Source organism: Octopus bimaculoides, chromosome 4 (genome assembly GCF_046866305.1).
Source record: "Octopus bimaculoides isolate indiv1 chromosome 4, ASM4686630v1, whole genome shotgun sequence".
Classification (NCBI taxonomy): Eukaryota; Metazoa; Mollusca; class Cephalopoda; order Octopoda; family Octopodidae; genus Octopus; species Octopus bimaculoides.
This window is the reverse complement of record NC_142931.1, coordinates 115881653-115891563: the sequence shown is the minus strand read 5'-3', so window position 1 is coordinate 115891563 and position 9911 is coordinate 115881653. Positions and strand designations below refer to the sequence as shown.

General features: G+C 36.8%; 1 long non-coding RNA gene across 3 annotated transcripts in view; it reads left to right on the top strand.

The window, feature by feature from the left end:
• Positions 1–430: 430 nt before the first annotated feature.
• LOC128247691 (uncharacterized) overlaps positions 431–9911 on the top strand; it is a 9544-nt gene continuing 63 nt past the window's right edge. The window contains exons 1-4 of one of the 3 annotated variants that reach the window (XR_008264054.2): positions 431–1002; positions 1745–1840; positions 5638–5741; positions 9647–9911. The exon at positions 9647–9911 is cut by the window's right edge and continues 63 nt beyond it. This is a non-coding gene — a long non-coding RNA (uncharacterized LOC128247691). The remainder of the gene's footprint in view (positions 1003–1744; positions 1841–5637; positions 5742–9646) is intronic. The other 2 variants (XR_016241651.1, XR_016241650.1) reach the window with 2 other exon arrangements.

Genomic DNA, 9911 nt, shown 5'->3' with positions numbered 1-9911 from the left:
ATTTAGCCCCAGGAAACACCGTTTCCGGTTGGCCATTACACATTTTCTGTGTCCTTATGTTTTCAAAGGGGAGATAAGCACCTCCACCCAGCAAAGCCAGCAACCGACTGTCGTGCTTCACCACCTCATCCCAGGTCTTCCTAGGTCTACCTCTTTCACAAGTTCCCTCAACCGCTAGGGTGTGGCACTTTTTCACACAGTTATCTTCATCCATTCTAGCCACATGACCATACCAGCGTAATCGTCTCTCTTGCACACCACAACTGATGCTTCTTAGGTTCATTTTTTCTCTCAAGGTACTACACTCTGTCGAGTATGCACACTGACATTATACATCCATATATATATATATATATATATATATATATGTATATATATATACTCACATACACCTTACTAAACAAGCTCAGTGGGGTTGCCAGTTCAGTTACTGATGATCTGACCATGTAGCAGGTACACACATACACAGGTGCAGGTGTGACCCTGTGGTTAGAAGTTTACCTTCTAATTTTCGGTTCAGTGGACCAGGTGACACTTGCACTTTAGGTCGATTAAAGCCAATGGATTTGATAGATGGAAACTGGAAGAAGCTCGACTCTGGGGTCGATGGCTTCGACTAATACCTTTCTTTAAAAACTGCCGGCTTTTTCTTTTTTCTTTAATTAAAGGCTGTTATACTAAGGCGGAAAGGCGACGATAGAATCGTTAGCCATAATTTGACATGCCATCCCGATCAACGTTGTCTTTCATCCTTTCGGGGTCGGTAAAATAAAAAAAAGTATCACTAAAGTACAGAGGGAGATGACATTACTTAACTCAAATTTGTACATCAGTCGGAGACCATAGTATCAAGGGAGATAATTATGATTTTGCAGTCTCAGAGTTACATTTCTTGATTTCTTTATACATACTTCCGAGTCATTGTATTGATTTCTTTCATAGCCATAGGAATGTCAATTTAAGCGAAGGGAACATACTCGGTCTTACTGATGCAAGTACCTGGTTCGTACTTAACTCTATTATATGAATAAAAAATTAATATGGACATATCTAAACAAGTGTATACCTTCTCCTGGCTTCGTTTCTTTATCATTTTCGGAAAAATAGATATTTTTAAATGAAAATTTCAATACCTTTCAGATAAGACAAATTCCAATTATATCGGAATTTGTTGGGCAAAAATTTTTTTGTGGGGAAGAGGAACAGGAGTTTCGAATAATTCACACAAGTTGACTTTGTTTTTTCATAACTTACAGAAAAAATGATATTTTTTAAATGAAATTTCTTACAAATAGCTTTCAGATGGTATATATGACGATATCGGAAATAAATGTTAACAAAAAAAAAAAAAAAAAAAGATTTAATGGTTTGTGCACACACGTACATAGTGATAAACTTCACTTAATTTATTATTTTTTCAAAATTTTAAGTTTCATTTTGTAGATATTACATGTGATACGTGCCACTATGTATGTGTGCGCGTCCCCCAATTTTTTCCCCCCACATTAAATTTCGATATAATTGTAATCTACACCATCGGAAAGGTAGTTGTAGTGAGTTCATCAAAATATTCATTTTTCTGAAAGTTATGAGGAAACAAAGTTGATGGTGGGCACACTTGTATAGGTATCCCAGAATATGGTGACTACGTTTTTCCACATTAAATTCTGATATAACTGTAAACTATACCATTTAATAAGTACATGAAGAAAATTTCATTTAGAAATACTTATTTTTTAAAAAGTCATGAAGAATCAAATTCGTGGTGTGGGGTTGCACACATGTAAGGGTATGCGAGAATATGATGACTACGATGACAATAAAAAGGACAACAATGAAGGTAAGGTTGGGCGTGGATGCTGTGCATTGTGCATACACCTATTATATTGCACTCCTAAAGCTTACCTTTCTTTTCAGTGATAGAAAATATTTCAGCTCTGATCAGTCTACAAACCTCAAATATATGATATTTTTTTTGTTAGGACGCAATCACTTCAATTTTATTTATTTATTTATTTATAGCTTTTCATTCGAGAACAAGCAAACCTAAGGTTATCCTAAGCATTATATTTCTTTTTTGAGTCTAAACTCAAAATTCTAAATGAATAGATATGAATATGGAAAAAGATGTATTTAAGTATGAGCGTATTTGGAGGCCTTTTAAGTTGTTGTTGTTGGCACTCTGTCGCTTACGACGTCGAGGGTTCCAGTTGATCCGATCAACGGAACAGTCTGCTCGTGAAATTAACGTGTAAGTGGCTGAGCACTCCACAGACACGTGTACCCTTAACTTAGTTCTCGAGGATATTCAGTGTGTGCAAGTAAATTTTGAATTAATAGCGTCTTTAATTGACTTGCAAAGCAACTATGACAAAACCAGACAACAGTAAAGTTATACAGCCAAAATCAAGTCCATAAGCAGACAGGTTTTATTTTCCTGCCCTGCCACTAATTTCCTTTGAAGTAGAACTGTAAAAGACATAAGAGACTAGTAATTGTTTATGTTCATCTTCTTATAACATGCCACTAACTATTCTGAGTTATTTCTCTTAGTTCATTTTTGTTTGATCTAAACACCAAATTATTTTGAGATAGGTGGACCTAGTTATTGAGGGCACAAGTATTGGCCATATTAAGAACACTCATAATAACAGAATATGAACTTGTCATCCAGGATACCCTATCAACTTGGTCATCTGTACCACTCCAGTGTGTTAAAGGGGATGTGTGCTACAGGAGATATGAATCACTGAATATTTTGCATCTGTTGGTATCTTTGCTGTATTAACACAGCATTGCTGTGCCACGTCTTGCCTTGGGTCCTCAACTTCTGATGGAGCCATCATGAAATACAGTGTGTCTTAGGCAGTTTAAACTTGGCAGAGCTCATCTCTCCCAGGTCTCTCTTTACTCTTTTACTTGTTTCAGTCATTTGACTGCGGCCATGCTGGAGCACCGCCTTTAGTCGGGCAAATCGACCCCAGGACTTATTCTTTGTAAGCCTAGTACTTATTCTATCGGTCTCTTTTGCCGAACCGCTAAGTTACGGGGACGTAAACACACCAGCATCGGTTGTCAAGCGATGTCCTGGGGGGGGGGGGACAAACACAAACATATACATGCACATACATAAATATATATATATCATCATCATCATCGTTTAACGTCCGCTTTCCATGCTAGCATGGGTTGGACGATTTGACTGAGGACTGGTGCAACCGGATGGCTACACCAGGTTCCAATCTAATTTGGCAGAGTTTCTACAGCTGGATGCCCTTCCTAACGCCAACCACTCAGAGAGTGTAGTGGGTGCTTTTACGTGTCACCCGCACGAAAACGGCCACGCTCGAAAATATATATATATATATATACGACGGGCTTCTTTCAGTTTCCATCTACAAAATCTACTCACAAGGCTTTAGTTGGCCCGAGGCTATAGTAGAAGACACTTGCCTAAGGTGCCACGCAGTGGGACTGAACCCGGAACCATGTGGTTGGTAAGCAAGCTACTTACCACATAGCCACTCCTGCCATAAATTGATTTTTTTTTTTTTTGAGAGAGAGAATCACCCAAGACTGGATTGGTATTATATTTATCACTCCTAGTAATAGATTGGTATTTTATTTATCGGCTGCAAAAGGATGAAAGGTAAAGGTAACCTTGGCAGGAAGTGGTCGTCATAATGTCATCATTGGTAATACACAACAGTAAGAAGGTAGAAGGTAGGCTGGTAAGCTGTGTGCTAAAGTGAGAATGACCTCACTAATAATGGTTTCAAATTTTGGCATAAGGCCAGCAATTTCGAACGAAGGAGTAAGTCAATCATATCAACCCAGATGGTACTTATTTTATTGACCTGAAAAGGATGAAAGGCAAAGCTGACCTCAGCAGAATTTGAACTCAGAACATAAAGACAGACTAGATGGTGCTAAGCACTTTGACCAGCTATCTAACAAGTTTTCCAGCTTGCTGCCTTTAATGGTCACACTAATAATGATATATATTTCTGTATTTTATTACTTCAAACAGTAGTATTCATGTATGTACTATGAAAAATTAAATTGAAAAACTTACACATTATAGTATACAAGAGAATTTTAATTTTTTACTGGGTAAAATAGAAATAATATTTTAGTTTATTGTATGATAATTGTCTGTAGTTATTGAAAAACCTATCATGGAATTACGGAACTGAATGACAGAGTTCCATGTCATGCATGGGATTGTTCTGTCTTGGAGTTCAATATTTCAGCCTTTTATAACTTTTAGCAAAACTTCAGAAAAACTACTTGGTGCAAATGTCACACCTCTTTTTAAGCATACCATTTCATTGGCTACATACCAGCTAATTGGTTGAACCATGTTTATGCAGACATTCTTGCCTTTTATGGTGATACAGTTAATTTATTGTTGCTGGTTTTACTTTTTATGAGCAAGATGGTTCAAAACTAGGCAAAAGTTTCACTACATACCACCAGAGCTCTTTGTCAGTGATGTATAGGTGCAGGCATAGCTGCACGGTTGTGAAGTTTGCTTTTCAACTGCATGGTTTTGTGTTCAGTCCCACTGCATGGCATCTTGGGTAAGTGTTTTTCACTGTTACCCCAGACCAATCAAAGCCTTCCTGTTTGCCAACTTAACGCGACAGTCCCAATAAGGGAATATACTACTATTTAGCCTTAGGAAGCTGGACCGCTTCCTGTCGGCCTTGACACATTTCCTGTGTCCTTATGTCCCAGCATTCAGGGACATGTTTCTGAGTCTTTGCTCGTCATCAGCCTGAAGTAGCATATATATATATAAACTGGTACTCCATCGGTTATGATGATGTGTGTTCCAGTTGATCTGAGCAGTGCAAGCAGCTGAGCACTCCGAAAACACACATACCCTTAATGTTCTTAGGAGATTCAATGTGACAAGGCTGATCCTTTGAATTACAGGTAATTTTTGCCAATTGAGTGGAGTAGAACATGAAATAAAGTGTTTTACTCAAGGACACAATGTACCACCAAGAATTGAACTTACAACCTTACAATTATGAGCCAAACACCCTAATACTAAACCACATGAGTTCACACACACACGTGTGTGCTTATGTATGTATATATGTGTGTGGTTGTACATGTGCATAAGTGTGTACATTTTTGTCTCATCTTGACATTACATGATACTTGTAAACTATCATATAAGCAGTATCATTTATTTCCAGTATTCAGCAAAAACATGTCTAGCCATGGGGAAAATATTACCTTGCTCAGTAAAAGTTGGAGTTGGCGACAGGAAGAGCATCCAGGCATAGAAAATCTGCCTCAATAAACTCCAACCCATGCGAACATGGAAAAATGGACGTTAAAATGATGATGGTGATGTTGATGACGGTAATGATAATGATGTATTATGCCAGAGGGTCAGACAAAGAGATAGAGACATGCAGCTAATTATATAAATAGATTTATTTATCTGCAGCAAAAGTTTAACAGAATCAATAGTTGAAAGTAAAGACTGAACAAGCTTATTTCTGTTGCAATTAATTTGGATAGTTGTTTAGCCAGCCCAGTTCAGACCCTGCTGAGCAACCTATTATGAAGAGCATTTCAGCTATGCCAATCCTGTTTCATTTTTTTTTTTTTTTTCAGAGTTAATATATCTAGGAATATGTTATTCCGTGTGTCCTTTCTATCGTGAGAGTGAATTCTGAAGGATATTAGGAGACTACTTCTAGGAAGGTGAAAGAGACCAGGTAGAAGCTCGTTCCTTGGGTTAAATTTACGTGAAAATACACATGCACAGACTCAAGCGCGTTCGCGTACACACACACACAAACAAGAAAGAAGAAGGGGACTTTTTACCTCATAACACCACGAGTAGAAGGGAGATTCTACGTGCTAGAAATAACCGTTAAATTACCATTAAACCACACATTACTGTCTGAAAAAGTAAAAGACATATTAGATAATGATACGCTTAGAAACCAATAGAAAGATGGGATGGTCACGGATAGAATACCTTTGTTTATATATCACATCAATAAGTTTTAACCTTGGGCTAAACAACATCGCATCTCATTTCTTTAAGTCAGAGACTCATATTTATGTTATTTCGTTAGTCTCTCGCGGCCTTGAATACCCTGTTTATACTTTATTTATCTTTATACATCAACAGGTTTTGGAAATGATAACGATATATGTGCGTGTTTTTAATATGCAGAAATTAAATTTATTGAGAAAGATCATAAATAAAATACAAATAAAATGGTATATAAAAAATGAAAAGTTATATATCAAATTTCGTGAAAAGCTCTTAAAAAATAAATAACATGTAAAATAAATATCAACAACATGATATTAACTGGCAATCGGAACGGTGACTCAGCATTTTAGAGCACCAGATTTCTGTTTGTTATGTAAGTTAAATTCTTTGATTAAGCTTATAGTGGTCTTTCTTGTTACTGGATTATCCTTGACTTCTGGGAAAATTAAAAGCCAACATTTATAGTCTGCAGTTTGCTAAGTTCAGCTATTGCGAACAATGACAACTCGAACGTTGTTGGCTCTTTGCCCTTCATCAGTGAGGAAGGGAGAAAAAATGCTTCGGTCGGGATTGGTTAGAGATAATTGAGCTTATCGTACACTTCCATGATTATTTTCAGCCAAAATTAACGACTATCACCTTGTTTCCTCAGATAACGGATTTCACTCTACAGTTTTTCACTTATTTATCCAATGTAATTAAACGAACTGTTTGTTTGTTGGCACTCCGTCGCTTACGACGTCGAGGGTTCCAGTTGATCCGATCAACGGAACAGCCTGCTCGTGAAATTAACGTGCCAGTGGCTGAGCACTCCACAGACACGTGTACCCTTAACGTAGTTCTCGGGGATATTCAGCATGACAAAGTGTGACAAGGCTGACCCTTTGAAATACAGGCACAACAGAAACAGGAAGTAAGAGTGAGAGAAAGTTTTGGCGAGAGAGAACAGCAGGGTTCACCACCATCCCCTGCAGGAGCCTTGTGGAGCTTTAGGTGTTTTCGCTCAATAAGCACTCACAACGCCCGGTCTGGGAATCGAAATCGCGATCCTATGGACCCGAGTCCACTGGGCCATTGCGACTCCACACTTAAACGAATATTATGATTAATTTAAACAGGATATGTCTTTTAGCATATAATTCCATCCATCGACGGACAGAGTTCAAATTGAACTGTACCCGACTTTGTTCTCCAAATTTGATAAAAATTAAGTGCTAGATATAAACAACCAGCCGATATTTGAGAATATTAAAATCATTCAGAACAACAATAATTTAATGAAAAAGAACACAATTTATTAAAGTATACAATAAGAACATTGTGAAAAAAAAAAATCACTCCCTCAATTATACATCATTCTAGAGCAGCGTTTTTCAAACTGGGGGCCCCGGCTCTTCAGTGGGTCGCGACAAAAAAGTTTGAAAAAGCTGTTCTAGAGGGCATCGAGTGCTTGTTACCCTCTTTTAAATGAAGTCGTTTCAATGGTTTTTGTCTTTTGTTGAAAATCAATATTATAACCAACATCGTAGTCTTTCAGCTTACAACATTTACAAGTTCTTCTCATAAAAATGGATTTAAAAAGACCTGTTGTTGTGTTGATTGGATCCTATAAATATGAGAAAAAGTGAAAATCTTACGATACTCAGAAACAAATGAATACGAAATTAAAAATGGGAATTGGGGTTTGATAGCTATATAAATCTTGGAGTTGGTTAGAGTTTCACTACACGAGATGGAAAAATAGAATGTTCTGCCTCAAAACATTGAAAAATGCAATTAATGGGAAATCGTTTCGATCGGGGTTAGAAACCGGTTCAAGTTACATTACATGTGTTGTATTTTAAACACATATAACTATATCATGTAGTTCACAAGTTAGCCGATGTTTTATTTCAACTTAGAATACAGTCCGGCCAAATTTGGCAAATTAAATTAAAATCACGATCGCTTGAGCTGTTAGAAATAGCAGTCAAATCTGTCGCAATAACACCCTGGCGTCTTGAAAAAGGAAAAGGGACATTGAATAGTGCAGACCTTCATACAGAGAGAAATAGAGAGAGAAAGAAAGAGAAAAAAAGAGACTGAGAAAAACAGAGAGTGAGAGAAAGAAAGTGAGAGATAGAGAAAGAGAGAGATGAATAGAGGAAGAAACTATACCATATGTATGGTATGTTTTAATTTTACGGGTCATCAATATTTGATCGGCTTCTTTTTTGTGATATAATATTAATTGCTCGACCAGCGCAAAGTGGAAATGACTCAAACGTACATTTGTGTGTGTGTGCGTGCGTATGCGTGTGTGTGCGCGTGTATGAGTATTTTGCAGCTGTCCGAACGCGTCAGCAAACATTATTGACAAAAACTCACAGCAGGAACTTTTGTCCACTAATTTGATAGATAATCTTAGTTAACCGAAGCTTTTCAACTGACGATATCATACACTTTTAGGGTAATTTTCCCCTCATTCCCATTGTGCCCCACACCACATGTTGATAATTTAAGTAACAAAGATGAATTAAAAAGGAGGGGGAAAAGTGGTAACAGGAGTAAAATGAACAACTTCTGATTTCTCGTTATATTCCCCTTGTTTGTAGTCTTTACATTACAAGTATTGCCCCATCATTTTGTACTGTTGCATCACCTTTGGGAGTAAAAATTAGTCAGCATAGTTGTTGCTGAAGTTGAAATATGATGAGCTTATAAGATCTAGTTGAGTTCCGTTAATTTTATATTATGTGCCATTTTTTCATTACCCTCTTTCGTTTAACTTAGATATTTAAAATTTTTGCTGCATTTCTGATCTTTCTGATGTCTAAGGATGGATATTGATGTGTATAAGCTTGTTTTCAAACAATTTTGAAGAACTGAAGAGATAAATTCACCTTATCTTTGTCTTACTCATTTTACCCCAGCTAAATTTGTCTTTTGCATGCTTAAAGAGAACGGTGATATTTTTTTTGAAATAGTTTTCAGATTATGTTATAGTGTTTTTAATGCATTTACAGAAGAGAATTTTGCTTAGCTGATATAGTTTTTGTAAGGTAGTGATTATTTGTAAAAAAGTTTTTTTTTCTCAATGTCAAAAATGCAGAAAATCTTACTCATTCTGCCCACCCTCAATAGATATGTACTCTATAACAAGTATTGAGTAATCCTTAAGTTAAACGTAAAATTGTTTTCTTTATATTATGTTTATGTATTTGTTTTGCAAGATTCTTGATGTGAAAGCGTACGTGAAACAGATATGGGGATGGTCATATTTTGCTGATTGAACACACGCACTATATATTTGGTCTTTCTTTCAGCTTTGTTACTATTATTTTAGTTTCTTTGTTAAGGTTCTCTCGTCACACGTTCTGCAGCCTCTTCAAAGGGAGTTCACTGAATGTGTGATGAAAGAACTTTAACAAAGAAACTAAAATGATAGAGATAAAGCTGAAGTGAAGATCAAATATATAGTGCGTGTGTTTAGTCGGCAAAATATGACCGTTCCCAAGTATAACAACGTTTTCAATATAACTCAACATAAAAATAGACATTGAGAGAGAGAGAGGGGGGGGGGATGCAGGTTATATTCACAAGCATGTGTTTATTCTTTTTAATTTTTATTTTAAGCAGGAGACAAGGCAGTCCATGACCTTTTACAGGGCCCTCCGAAACTGGAGGGAGGGATAGAGAAAGATATCCTGAAACCGGAAACCTGGCCCGAATGCTTGCAACAGACTGGACCCAGTTAAAAGAACTGAAGGTGCCAGGTGATGGTGTTAAACTTGGCAGCAGGTTAAGTCTATTTCCCACTTTTAGTAAACACATTTCTTACCAAATATGAAAATTTATTTCAATAAAAACACTGCCTCACTGTGAGAAGTATATACACGTG